Below are 12,464 nucleotides of genomic sequence, written 5' to 3'. Positions count from 1 at the left end.
ATAGCCCAGCTTTTTTGCTGTGTCCGTGTGCATGGTATGTTTTTTCCCATCCTTTCACCTTTATTCTATGGGTATCTCTTTCCATGAGATGAGTCTCTTGCAGGCAGCATATTGTTGGATCTTTCTTTTTAATCTAATCTGCCAGTCTATGTCTCTTGATTGATGAGCTCAGGCCATTAACATTCAGGGTTATTATTGTGATATGATTCATATTCCCAGTCATTTGACTCATTTTTGTTTTTTGACATGATTTGGTTTCTCCTTTATTTGGCTATTCCTTTAGGCTAGTTCCTCCCATTGCTGATTTGCATCATTGTTTTTCATCTCTTCCTCATGGAATATTTTGCTGAAAATATTCTGTAATGCCACCTTTCTTTTTGTAAATTCCTTTACCTTTTGTTTAACATGGAAGGATCTTATTTTATCGTCAAATCTGAAAGTAAGTTTTGCTGGGTATATGATTCTTGGATGGCATCCATTTTCTTTCAAGGCTTGGTAAATATTGTTCCAGGCCCTTCTCGCTTTTATGGTCTGGACTGAAAAATCTGCTGATATTCTTATTGTTTTCACCCTGAATGTAATCTGATTCTTTTCTGTCGCAGCCTTTAAAATTCTGTCTTTATTTTGTATGTCAGTTATTTTCATAATAATGTGCCTTGGTGTGGGTCTGTTGTAATTTTGTATATTTGGAGTCCTATAAGCTTCTTGTACTTGGTTTTCCATTTCATTCTTCCGATTTGGGAAATTTTCTGCTATTATTTCATTGAATAGATTGTTCATTCCTTTGGTTTGTTTCTCTAAGCCTTCCTTAATCCCAATAATTCTTAAATTTGGCCTTTAATGATATCCCATAATTCTTGTAGATTCTGTTCATGATTTCTTACCATCTTTTCTGTTTGGTCAACTTTGTTTGCAAGATTAAATATTTTGTCTTCAATATCCGAGGTCCTGTCTTCCAGGTGGTCTATCCTATTGGTTATGTTTTCTATGGAGTTTTTAACTTGGTTTATTGTTTCCTTCATTTCAAGGATTTCTGTTTGGTGTTTTTTTTTTTTCAGTATCTCTATCTCTTTATTGAAATGATCTCTTGCTTCCCGTGTTTGCTCTTTTAACTGTTGATTGGTGCAATCATTTAATGCCTGCATTTGCTCTTTCATCTCCTCCTTCAATGCCTTCATTTGGTCTTTCATCTCCTCGTTTACTTCCCTGATTGTTTTAATTATGTACATTCTGAGCTCTGTTTCTGACATTTCTTCTGCTGTGCTGTCATTAGATCTTATTGATATAGTATCTAGGTTTTTTTGGGACATATTCTTCCCTTGTTTTCTCATATTGTTCAGATGTTGTGGAACTCTGTGATATTGCAGATTTCCTCTATTGGCTTATAGTGTCCCTGTAGAATTCCAGTGTATCACCTCCCAGCCTTCAGTAGCCTGAAATCTTGGAGTTACTTGATAATGCAATGCTTCCAAAGAATGCTGCCCCTAGCCCGCTATTGGTTCCAGGGAGAGAGACCTGGAGAAGTCTCTGGCTGCCCTACCCTGGTCCCAGAGGCTGCTTGTGGGTTGGAGGTCTCTGCTGGCTTGGGGACTTGTGGCTGGCTCTGTTTAGAAAGGCTCTCACTGGGTGGTCTGCTCCGAGATGCTAGCCTAGAAAGGTGCTTCCCACCGGAGGGAACCGGGATGCTCTGGAAGTACCTGGCTGCCCTGTCCTGGTCTCTGAAGCAACCTGTGGGTGGGCCAGAGCTGGCCACATGTTGGTTCTGTGTAGAAATGCTCTCACTGGGGGGCCTGCTCCATGAAGCTGGAGAATCTGGCCCTGTGGGAGGAGCCCACTGCCAGAGTGCTCAGGGCTGCCTGGGGAAAACCCTATATGCCCTGCCCTACTCTAATAAGGTGCCCGAATCCACACCTGCCACCCAGCTGAGCTTCACCGGGTGGGGGAGACTCACCCCGTGGTTGTATTTTAGCCCAAGTCTCTCAATGCCTCCCCTTCTTGAATCCTGGGTTCTTGAGCGACTGGAGATGCAGTCACCCTCTAGTCCGCCATCTTGGATCACCCCTTGGAAAAACCCTGCAGCTGGAAGGGGGCAAGACCACCTGGAGAGGTCTCTGGCTGCCCTGCCCTGGTCCCGGAAGCTGCTTGCGGGTTGGAGGTCTCCGCTGGCTTGGGGACTTGTTGCTGGCTCTGTGTAGAAAGGCTCTCACTGGGCGGTCTGCTCTGAGAATCTATCCTAGAAAGACGCTTCCTGCCGGAGGGAGCCGGGCTGCTTGGGGAAGTCCCTGGCTGCCCTGTCCTGGTCTCACATAATAATTCTTATACCTAGTAGTCAATATATCATCTCACTAATTTTACTGATGAATATCTTAGTAGAAATAAGTTCTGTATGTGGGTCATATTATATATCTATAGGTCAGCCTTGCTCCAGAGAGTTAGAGTCTGCATTAAAGAAGCAATGCAAAGAAGCAGGGACAGCCATACTCATTTCTTCATGGAGGAGACCATGCCCCACACTCTTCTATTGGCTCCCAGGACCTCCATGTTTCTCAGGCTGTAGATGGTGGGATTGAGCATGGGGGTTAGTATGGTGTAGAAGACAGCCAGACTCTTATCTTCTGTTGGTAAATGGACATTCTAGGGCTGGAGATAATTGTAGGCAAAAGGTACATAGTAAAATTTCACCAAATTTCAATGTGTGGATCATGTATTGAAGGCTTTTCTTCCCTCTTTGGCGCTCATGGAAGACAGCAAGAAGGAACCATCCATAGGAGGCAGTGGTGCCAAAGAAAGGAAGGGGGAGAAAGAAGATGGGACTCACAAACACCATGTATCATTGACCGAGGTGTCCACACAGACCAGAGGCATCATGGATGGGATCTCACATAAGAAGTGATTAATGGCCCTGGACGTACAATGAGGAAGATGAAGGTTAGAGGTGGTATATCCCAGAGAGTGAATGGAGCCTAGAGTCCATGTTCCTGTGATTATCTTCAAACACATGATTTTACTCATGTGGATAGGGTAGTGGAGGGGGTGGCAGATGGTTACAAAGTGGTCATAGGCATGGAAGCCAGGTGTAAGCCATCGGAACATGAAATGGTTATAAAGAAGATCATTTCAACACCACAGCCCAGGAAGGACACACTCCTCTGGCCAGACAGGAAGTTGATGGCCATCTCGGGGACAATGCTGGAGATATACATCAGGTCCATGAGGGAGACCTGAGGAGAAAGTACATGGGCATATGGAGACAGGGATCCAAGAAGATTAGGGCAGTCATCCCTGAGTTTCCTATAAAGGCAAGAACAAATGCAAATATGATCAGGATCAAAAGAAGTAGGCCAGTTATTTTGGGGGTAACAACCCTAACAAAATAAAATCCTTTGAAGTTTGGTTCCATTTCTCCATGAAAGCACTCTCCTTTAATTTCTTTGAAATGTAAGTAAGAAAAAAAAAATCTAAGAACTAACATGAAATGAAACAAGAAAAACAAAAGGGAATGTCTTTATTAGTTTTTGTAAAGAATTTGTTCCTTCAGGAGTTTTATCTTAGGGCTGGGGAGATAGCTCAGTTGGTACAGTGCTTGCGTTGCAAGCACAAGTCCCTGAGTTCGATCCCCAGCACCACAAAAAAAAAAGGGGGGGAGTTATCTTTCATTGAATTTATTTTAAGACCTGAATTCAATGTTCCTGATGCACTTCTCTCTGGTAATCATTTCAACCCATCATGGACACATATTCTTGAAACACAAAGTACAGTAAGAGGCACAGCAAACCCAGTGAAGTAGCCAGAGTCTTCCTTCCGGCTGACTCCTGGCAGAAGCATTCCTCAGAATTATGCATGAGTCTCAGCACCTGAGGAGCCAGGGTCCTGCTTCCCCATCCTCAACTAAGCGCTCATGTTTATGACAGACCTGGGCTGTGTGCTCAGAAGGTCCCTGTGTGCTTGAACCTGCATCCTCCGGGACCTGCCTGCTCCACATCTTAAGTTTCTGTTCTTTCATCTCCAGCTCTGCTGCAGCTGAGTAACCAGGGTCTTCTCCCAGGAGCTTTCTGCTCACCTTCTCAACAGAAGATTCTCTGCTGGTCATAAAAGTGGGTCAAAATCCAAAAGAATTTTCTTTGAAGGTAAAGGTGTTGTGTGTCTCATAAGATTCAACCTACTTATAATGTGCTTTTTGGATAGTCCTTCCTTCCCTAAAGAAGTTTTCACTTTCTGATGACCTACAAATTCTAAATCAAACATAAAATTCATGCACCTTTTCTTTTCCTCATATAAACAACACATGATAAAAATAACATTAAATAATGTGCAAAGTAGTTTTTGCTCTGAGATTTTTGTTTGCTGTTTTCATTATACATTTAGAGTTTAACTTGACTTATTTATACAAACATGGAATACATCTTCTAATTAGGATCCCAGAACTTGTGGTTGTACATGACGTAGAGTTTCACTGTGGAGTATTCAATATATGAACAGAGAACTGTAGTCAGATTCATTTCACTGCCTTTCCTATTTTCTTCCCCCTCCCTTCTCTTGATTCACCTTTCTCTAACCCATGAACTTCTATTCATCCTCTGCCCCCTTGTTGTATGTTAGCATCCACCTATCAGTGAGTGCCTTTGTCTTTTGGATTTTGGGGATTGCCTTATTTCACATAGATAATAGTCTGTTCCACTCATTTACTGGCAAGTCAACTTTTATTCAGAATAGCAGTTAGAACTAGTATGGTAATGGAAATGTAGCATTTGTGTAGATGAGGGAGACACACATACTCAGATAATCTTGTTTCTGTAGGAATCTTTAATGCCCAAATTTTTAACTATTCATCATACTACATCATTTATTATAATGTATTTACAGCCCAAATTCTGCAAATTCAGGAATTAATGTTCTCATTTCACAAATATGTACAGTAGAATTCATCGATGTGAAGAATGACATTTTCAAATAAATATATACTGAGTATCGGACCATAAGCCTGTCTACTTCCTATTTTTAATCATTTAATAATCACTTGGAAAATGCTTTACTCTGCATACAAACCGTTCATTCAATTCAATTTGTGTCAGTCTTGGTCTCCTCCAAGAGATCATGCCTAATTCCACATTTGCATCTAGGTAAGAGCATAGAGATCATAGGCTGTTCATTTTATCTTCTTGTCCCATAGCTTAGTTTTTGTAGAGTTCAGGCAGAGGGTGTATCTCATGCTGAGCTGATGAACTAGGAAGAATGAAGGATTGTTTCTTGATTCAATCTGTTTATTGTCAGGACAATTTGAATAAGTCAGAAAATGTAACCTTTACCTGATGTTGGTAGTAATTAAGCCTAAGACCTGTTAATAAATAGAAAGTCATAAATGAATCGAGCCTTGATAATGTGCTGGTTATTCTTTATAGAAGTCATATGGTAAAACCCAAGGTAAGGAGATAGTGTGGGACAACTTTCAGTTAGATTCCTTCCCGTTCATAACATGACAAAGAAAGTCTTTAATAGAGTAAATCCATGTGAATGCATTATGCATGGAGAAGTCTTCTTGTGTCCACTTCATTCCTTTATAGGTAGATCATACCTTATTCTGGACACAAACCCCACATGCATGAGGAATATAAAGAGGATCCATGTGAATTTAAATCCTTCAGGGAATCTGGTTTCTCGCAAAAGTGTTCAAACACAAATGTTAATACACACTAGAAAGGGACCTAACAAAGTGCAGTATGTGGGAAAGTCTCCAGGTGTTTCAATTCCATTCAAAGGCATGAAGGAAACTCATAGTGGCACAACCCTACAAAATACACAGTGTGGTGAAGCGTTTTTCTTCTCTCACAGGTGTTCACAGACCTTGATTTCACACAGTAGGGATAAACGTTTTGAATGTAAAGTTTTGGGTAAAACCTTTCCTTCTCCCAGTTTATTTAGAAATCATCAAAGAACTCATACTAGAGAGAAACCCTATGAATGTAAACTGTGTGCTCAAACCTTTAGTTCACTCTCACATGTTCAAATGCACATGATCATACACACTGGAAATGTACCTTCTAAGTGTATAGTATGTGGGAAATACTTTGTTTATCCCAGTTTCTTGAGAATACATCAAAGAACACATGCTAGAGAGAAAGCCTATCAATGTGAAGTTTGTGGGAAAGCCTTCACACATCAAGGTTCATTTATAACACATCAAAGAGCTCATAAAGAACAGAAGCCCTATGAATGTGAACAGTGTGGCAAAACCTTCATTTGTTCCTTTTCCTTTCAGATGCATAAACAAACTCATACTGGAGAGAAATCCTATAAATGTGACCAATGTGGGAAAGCCTTCCTTTGTTCCTCTCACCTTCACTCACATGAACGAACTCATACTGGAGAGAAGTCGTATAAATATTAACAGTGTTGGAAAGACTTCACCATTCCTGTTACCTTCAAATACTTAAACAAACTCATACTGAAGTGAAATCCTGTAAATCTGCAGAATGTGGAAAAGTCTTGAGTGGTTCCTCTGACCTTAAAATGCATAAGTGAACTCATACTGGAGATAAGCCCTATAAATGTGAACAATCTGGGAAAGCCTTCATTAGTTCCTCATATTTCAAACACATAAACAAACTCATAGTGGAGGGAAGTGCCATAAATGTGAACAATGTGGGCAAATCTTCACTAGTTCCTCTTACCTTCAAATACATAAACGAACTTATACTGGAAAGAAATCCTATAAATGTGAACAGTGTGAGAAAATCTTCGCTAGTTTCCTTTTAATTTCAAATACCTAAACAAACTCATCTGAAGATAAACCCCATAATGTGAACAGTGTGGAAAAGCTTTCACTAGTTTCTCTAACCTTTAAATACATGAACAAACTCATACTGGAGAGAAACCCTATAAATGTGAATACTGTGGGAAAGCCTTCACTCATTCCTCTCACCTTCACTCTCCTGAATAAACTTGTGCTGCACAGAAGTCCTATGAATGTAAATAATGTGGTGAAGGCTTTGCTAGATCCAGTCAGCTCCACTTACACAAACAAATTCATGTAGGACAGAAATTCTCCTAATGAAAACAATGGCAAAACTTTCTTTTTTTTTTTTTACTGTTTTACTCCTAGACAGTAAGAAGGTTACTGGAGAAAATTCCTTTGAATTTTGTAGTAAGTTGATATTCCTTCTCACCTTCAAAGAAATGAATGGTCTCAATATCAGAATAGTTTCTGTTATTGTCTGGGAATTTAATCTGTGGGCAATCTACCACTGAGCCACATCCCCAGTCCTTGTTGTTTACTTATGTAGTTTTTTACTTTGAGACAGGTACTTGCTGAATTGCTAGGGACTTGCTCAGGTTGCTGAGGCTGGCATCAAAACTTTTCCTTCTTCAGCCTCAGTCTCCCAAATCACTGGATTTCCAGAGTATACATCACATCTGACTATCATTTTAAATGTGAAAAGTATGGCAAAATCATTCTGTTTTCCAATTGCCTTCAAGCCACTTCACTCACACTGGGAAACAACCCCCCTAAATGTGTGATGTTTCATTTTTCTCCTCATCTATGAAAGTCCTTGTGGAGAGAAGCCCGGTGAATGTGAGAAATGGTGGGAAGCCTTCCAGTTTTTTCCACGTTCCTTCTAAGGACTGAGAAGATTGATGTTGAAATATTTATGTCCAAAAAATAAATCCTATGCAAGAAATGTGAAGATGTTAGATATTTTTGGTTCGGTTCAGTTGTGTGAAAGGACTCCTCTGTAGGGAAACTTGTGGAATAAGCAGATGTGGACAGTATTCAACTCTCAGAATTCCTTGAACATTATAAAATAATTCACATCAGGGAATCCCTTCTGTCCTTTAAGAGATGTAACATTTTTAACTTCACCATTCTCTTTGAACACCACAGAAGAGCTCACTCTAGAGAAAATCCTTCTATGTAGAAATGTTTGAGGCCTTTCACTTGTTTTCAGATCCATTCAGCCCTTGGAATGATATTTTATTTATTTTCTTTTATTTTGTTCCAGGGATTGAACCCAGAGATGCTTAACCACTGAGCCACAATTCAGCAATTTTTAAACTTTTGAAAAATTTTTGAGACATGGTCTCACTGAATATCTTAGGGCCTCACTGAGTTTGCAGAGGTTGGCTTTGAACTTGTGATCCTCCTGCCTCAGCCTCCTGAGCTGTTTGGAATTACAGTCATGCTCTGCCTTCAGCCAGTGACGTCTTCTTGGGAAAAGTACTGTAGGGGTGTGAAAGGGGTATGCACCGTCATTTCTCCTTGCCTGGTCAGAGGTGTTGGAAATGCACCCTGGGGGTGGACATGGGCCATTACATCAGCATGAAAATGTGAAAGAACATGTTTTTATGGGTTAATCTCTTTACATATTGTTAGATTTGATTGCTTCTGTATTTAAAACCTCTGGTCTCATAATTATTTTTTCATGCCCATGGGTGATTCTGATGTTTTCTGTGTATCCTCAAATATCTCATGACTTTATGTTGTGACAAAATAAAAATTTTCAGAGGTTCCAAATTTAATTACCATGGTCAGAGAACAGAGGGAAAGACAAAATTATTGTTATTATGTATCAGGAGTGCTTAAGCACTGAGTCACATCCCCAATATTTTTTTATTTTTTAATTTGAGACAGTGTACTAAGTTGCTGTATGACTAGAAAAGTTACTGAGGCTGGCTTTGAATTTGGAATCCTCATGCTACACTCTCTTGAGTCACTTGGATTACAGGTATGTGCCACCACACATGACTCCTCAATGTTCCTTGAAACCCTGATGTGAATCAGAGTGACTTGTTTGTGTATGGTGTCTAAAGTCTATCCAATTCAGAAGCAAGAATTACTTTCTAATGTGTTTATGTAAATTAAAATCATTCAAGCTCTAAGATTCTAGTATTATATTGATCATCATAAGAACATATATTCAGATGTCATATTCCAAATTTTTGTTAGTCCAGTTGAATTAAACTGAAGTTTACTTGGAAAAAATTGTTTTCAACAATTTCAGTTGAAAACAGAGATGGAAGAACTATATAAATATTTAAGGGAACAAGCTATTCATTTCTATTTAAATCTCATAATATAATTAAATTAATCACAGTGTGTATTATTAGAGGATTTTTTTTCCCAAGAAATAATTTAATGTTCCCTTCTGTGCACCAGGCACCAGCTAAGCTCCAAAGCAGAATCACAGAGGACATAAAACCTGTCATGGTGATCATGTGAGTGTTTTTTGAAGCATCAAGTGAAATAACAAAGGAAATACCTTGGGGGAGGAGTTTTGCCACTGCTACCACACATGCCTTTGGACACATGCACATGCATACGCATTTGCACATGTATGTACAGACTCAGGTTACCCTTTCTGTACACACCCTCCCTAGTGTTGTTCTTAGCCCCACTATGTGATGTCACCATGGATTCCTCTGATTTTCCTTACAACGTTACTGTCCACTATTCCTTCTTAAAAGTCAATTATTATTTCAAGACCTGAAAATTCAGCCTTTGTGCCTTTTTAAATTTCATTACACATTGTATATATTGTTAGTTTAGGCCTCTCCACAGCAGCTTCATTGCAGATTTGGGTAATACTACCTTATTCCTCCTTTCCTCCCTCCCATCTTTTGGATTTCACCCAGGGGTGCTCCACCACTGAGCTTTGTCATAGCTCTTTTAACTTTTAATTTGAAATGGGGTGAGGCTGATCTCGAACTTCTGGTCACCCTGCCTCAGCCTCCTAGCAACTGGGCCCATAGGCATGCACACTTGACTGGCCTGCACATGGCCCCTTTGTTGTTCTCCAAAAACCTGAACAATAATCTCTAGAATCTTGGGCCACATCTGTTCCTTAATGCATGCATTTTCCACACAGTCTTTTGTTTTGTTGGATCATGTTGCAGAATGAACTGAGATGAACACGAGGAGGTTTTATTAAATGGCATACTGTACTGGAAATTTTGAAGACATGCAGCATACTTAAATTCTAACTCTTGTTATAATTATGTAAATGGTTGTAAAATTCTCAAGAAGTATATGAATTAATTTTTAATATACTGTGTGATGTGTGGATGAGGCTGTCCATTATGCCATTACCTTCATTGGGTTCTCAGGCATGGTTTAGCAGTGCAAGAGTTCTGTAGAACTAAAGAATTAAATAAAAAGTAAACATATGGTTTTGTGCTACAAGTGCCCCTTTGTTCAGGGACTTTTGGGGAGACGTCCCACATCAGACGGCCTGTAGTGTAGATGGCATCATCAGGGAGATCAAGTGAGACTTATAAGCAAGGAAAACATTTCCACCAGGTCCAGTGCAGCCTAAAAGGAGTTGAATTCGCTTGTCTTTAAAGAGTGTGTTCAGGGACCTTGGAGGAGGATGTCAGTAATCTTTGGTCAAATCTGTTCTTTGGGAGAAAGGGGGAGGATATTATACATCATGGCTCAAGGTTGGCTATGAAAAGTTGTTGGGCATTCTGAAAGAAATGTTTGGTCCTTTTAGAGGTGAGAACAATTGGCCCTAGACAGGCTATGGAAATAGAGAAAATAGAAAATATTAGCCAACTCTTTCTTTAATGTTGAATCTCAAAGCTACAAATTTTCCTTTCAGAACTGCCTTCATATTATCCGAAATATTTGATATGTTGTATCCCTCCTCTCACTTCTATTGATTTCTTTTATGATCCATTCTCCATTCAGAAGTATATTATGTAATTTTCATATGTTTTGTGGCTTCTGCTTTTTATCTTGTTTTCTAATTTTATTCCATTCTTAACTGATGTAATGCAAAGAATTATCTGTAATTTTTTTGTGTTTTACCTTTTGTTTGGGCCCTAAAATATGGTGTATTTTAGAGAAAATTCCATGTGCCTCTGAAAATTAAGTAAAAGTGTCAATGAAGAAAACATTTGATTGCTGTCTGTTAGGTTCTGCTGATTAATAATGCTTTTTAGTTCTGAAAAGTCTTTACTTATTTTATGTCTGGATGACCTATCTAATGGTAGGAGGAGTATGTGGAAATCACCCAGTGTCATGGTCTCTTTGATTCTTTACATTGAGAAGGGTTTGTTTTATGTATGTAGTTGCATAGATGTTTGGGGTATAAATATTTGCAATCATATTTTGTTGGATGGTTTCCTTAACCAGCATGAAAGGGACTTCTATCCCTTCTGATTACTTTCAGCTTGAAGTCAACCTGTTAGACATGAGAATACCAACCACTCCTTGCTTTTGATCTTCATTTCCATTGTCTATTATCCCATACTTTGAACTTCAGCTTATGGATATTTTTGCATAAAAGTGACTCCCTTATAAAAACAAATGTTGGTTCTTACATGTGTGTTTTTTAAATTCATATTTCCATTCTTTGTGTTTTTATTGAAGAATTTAGACCTTGAACATTCAGCATAATTATAGAGATGACTTTTATTTTCTGATATTTTGGCTTATTTTTAGTACTTAGTTCTTAGTTCACACTTGATTCTAGTCTAATTGACATTTTTCCCTGTGACATCCATCTCTAGGCTGCTTCTGAATTTATTTTTCATTTCTGCTGCATAAAATGTTTTATTGAATTTTGTTTCATAGTAGACGTTTTATGGTTATCAATTCCTTTAGTTTTCCCTTGACCTGGAAGTTTTTATTTCACCTTTAATTCTAAAGGATCATTATGCTGGATATAGTAATCTTTTTTGTACCCATTTAATTTTTTGGGTGATAGTGTATATTATTCCAAGCCCTCCTTGTTTATGTGGATTAGGTTAAGAAATCAGGCTAGCTTATAATTGACCTGCAATTTTCCTATTGTGCTTTTTAAATTCTACCTTTTTTCTGTGTATTAGACTTTTTAATTATAATGTGTCTTAGAGTGGATCTGTTTTGATCTTGCCCATTTGGAATTCTAAAAAATACTTATGTGAATTTCTACATGAGCACTAAGGTTCGGAAAATTATCTGGTGTTATTTCATAACGACTGTTGTGCATTCCCTTAATTTGTATTTCAGAACTTCATCTACCCCAGTGATTCTTAGATTTGGTACCCAAGATTTTTGAATACTCAGATCATGGTTTTTAACATCTTTCTTTACTTTTGACTTAATTTTCAAAGTGATTTATGGTGTATTCCTGGCCTCGCATCTGTCTTCCAAGGGCTCTGAATTTGTGGTGATGTTTTCAACTGAATTTTAACTTGATTTTTTCAGTCTCTCATTTCCAGGATTCTGTAGTTTCTACATTCACCCCTTACATATTTTTTAGCCCATTGAACATTTAAACTGAACTTTCTACTTTCTTTCTCTGCCATTTCCTCCACTGTGGTGGCAATTGAATCAGTTGTTGAAATGTTGTAGATTGTGTGGGGTGGTCACTTCCTTTGTTTTTCACATTGTTTGTAAGTCTACCCATTCGCTTAGAGTGTTTTTCCTTCTGCTTTCATGCAATGGGCTATTTAATGAGCTTCTTTTGCTTAAGTAATACATGCTG

The 12,464-nt window shown here is 38.7% G+C and overlaps 1 long non-coding RNA gene and 1 pseudogene across 2 annotated transcripts in view; both read right to left on the bottom strand.

Moving 5' to 3' along the window:
- Nucleotides 1-8,866, bottom strand: part of LOC306663304 — a 32,753-nt gene extending 23,887 nt beyond the window's left edge. Inside the window, exon 1 of the long non-coding RNA XR_013764449.1 lies at nucleotides 8,394-8,866. This is a non-coding gene — a long non-coding RNA (uncharacterized lncRNA). The remainder of the gene's footprint in view (nucleotides 1-8,393) is intronic.
- On the bottom strand, nucleotides 2,815-3,408 carry LOC306663331 (olfactory receptor 2L13-like; annotated as a pseudogene). Its single transcript has one exon. The product of its transcript is annotated as an olfactory receptor 2L13-like (transcript).
- Nucleotides 8,867-12,464: the final 3,598 nt, after the last annotated feature.

The sequence above is a fragment of the Sciurus vulgaris genome (assembly GCF_902686455.1).
Source record: "Sciurus vulgaris genome assembly, chromosome: 6".
Classification (NCBI taxonomy): domain Eukaryota; kingdom Metazoa; phylum Chordata; class Mammalia; order Rodentia; family Sciuridae; genus Sciurus; species Sciurus vulgaris.
The sequence above is the reverse complement of the archived record's forward strand: the minus strand, read 5'-3'. Positions and strand labels throughout refer to the sequence as shown.